This window comes from Tupaia chinensis, unplaced genomic scaffold, assembly GCF_000334495.1.
Source record: "Tupaia chinensis unplaced genomic scaffold, TupChi_1.0 Scaffold000414_1, whole genome shotgun sequence".
Taxonomy (NCBI): domain Eukaryota; kingdom Metazoa; phylum Chordata; class Mammalia; order Scandentia; family Tupaiidae; genus Tupaia; species Tupaia belangeri.
In genome coordinates this window covers 1,345,318-1,347,433 of record NW_006159919.1, presented here as the reverse complement: position 1 = coordinate 1,347,433, position 2,116 = coordinate 1,345,318, and the positions used below count along the sequence as shown (strand labels likewise).

Here is a 2,116-nt window from a genome sequence, read left to right as displayed (position 1 = left end):
GTGTACCACAGCAGAGTAAAAAATGTGGACAATTTAATACATAATTAAAAAAATAGTAAAACAATTATCAGACATTACATAATGTAATGTTCAATGTAAAAGATGAATAGAGTTACATTTTTTTTTATTGCACAGATATATTTAACAATATAGTTTTACACAGGATGCTAAGAGCAGTTTTCTTTGTATTTTAGAGAAGGGCTTGAAACATACAGACTTTCTATTCATATTCATACCATAGCATATCCAAACCTAACTCCTAAATAGATGCATTACAATTTGTTTAGAATTTAAAGGCTTAATGGCAATAATGAGGGGGAAGAGTGTGTAAATTTATTTTACATAACTGACTGAAAAAGAAATTCAAGAAATAGTAAATAGAATTTAATGCGGTCTCATGCGCCCTGAAGGATGGTGCCTGATTTGGAGGGGTAATCACTATGTCCAAATAATCTCCTATTTGGAACTTTTGTGACTGCAGGGTCATGGAATCATCAGTCCTCTTTCTGCTGGACATGGTGCTGCCAATCTCCTTAACTCAATAGCCAGGTCTTTTAAAGTCTGGAAAAACAATTGCAAAATTAAAGTGTGTGCCCTTTCTCGCTTCTTGGTAGACTTCTTTTACTAAACTAGTAAATTCTTTCAAGGTTGCATCCATCTAAGTGTAGACCTGCAGCTCGCTGGACTGTACATTTCAGCGGAAAAACTCGTCCATTCCGCGGTGACCACCGTTATTGGGGGTGAAAACCCACAGTTAAAGAGAGCATGTCTTCTCGCGATCTATCGGCGTTTCCGGCTCCTTCTTAATTTCCTCCGGGGTAACGCGCGACTCCACCCCCACCTTTCACCTGTGGCCCGCCAGATGTTCGCCCTGACCTCCGACCCCTGCAGCGAGCATGAGCACATTTGATTTGATTATTATACCTTGTATGTATGCTTTTAAAATCAAACTGTGTCCCACAAAGATGTACATTAAATATATGTAAAAGAGAAATCATAATTTAAAGAAATTCATGGAAAATGCATATCATGAAAGAATTATGCTAGGATTTCCAAACCGATTGCACTCACAACAAACAAATGACAAAAACAACAAAAGAAAACAAAACTCTTGTGCCTTAATTCCATTTTCCACATATAGGGTGTTTTGGTTGTAGTCTTTGAAGAATGTTAGGGTTGGATTTCTTGAAGGCTTGCCTAAATATTAATGCCTAGGACAGTGGAAAATGGCTGTAGGGTTATCTGAAAGGTGTGAGTAGTTGAAAACAATAGGGAAAAGATAGCCTTTGGCAGTGATGAGAATCTTTTGGAGGGGAAAGTTGTTATGGTCCAGGTACAGAGTTAATCTGGGATAACCTCTATAGCTGTGGGTCTTTGGAACATTAGAGGGGTGGGCCACACCTGGGGCCATTTATGAAAAGTCTTGACCCTCCTAGAATAAAGTTTAAGCATTTCCATTACCTACTAATGTCACCTGGCTTACAAAGCCTACTCCTAAAAAGTATGTTTCTGTATATCCAGGAGACATTCACATGTTCTAATTAATTTAAGATTTTGTTTTTAACTTCTCTGTTAAGCCGGTACACGACAGTAAAACTAGCACACAACAGTTTATAATCAGTGGCTTAGTTATTGCCTGAGACAATAGCTTTTAAAAAAATGGGACCAGCAGGTAGTGGAATGGTTACATCGCTGGACTCTCACATAGTCAACTGCAATTCCAGTCCTGGACCTGGTGACTTAAAACATCATGCTGGACTCGTGTGCTTACATGCCCAAAATCCCAAAAGGAGAAGAGACTGTGGTGTGGTCCTCCCCACTTTGGGGTGATTTCTCGCTTTCTGTCTCTCTGTCTCTCTCTGTTTCTCTGGTGAGCACATGCATCCTACAGCAAAAATCTTTCTTAAAACAAAACAAAACAAAGAAAAGAAAAAAGAAAAAAAAATGGGCTAGTCCATAGTCTAGGGGTCAAGGTAGCTGGATCTCACCTAGTGAACCATAGAGTTTGAGTTCTGGATCCGGCAATTTGAGAAACACATTTTTAATGTGTGCCCAAAATGTTAAGAGGAGGGAGAAATGGAAAAGGTATTATGGCATCATCATTCCTCTTGGAGGG

General features: G+C 38.9%; 1 pseudogene; it reads right to left on the bottom strand.

Annotated features, from left to right (window-relative positions):
* Positions 1-320: 320 nt before the first annotated feature.
* Positions 321-898, bottom strand: LOC102490638 (histone deacetylase complex subunit SAP18 pseudogene; annotated as a pseudogene).
* Positions 899-2,116: the final 1,218 nt, after the last annotated feature.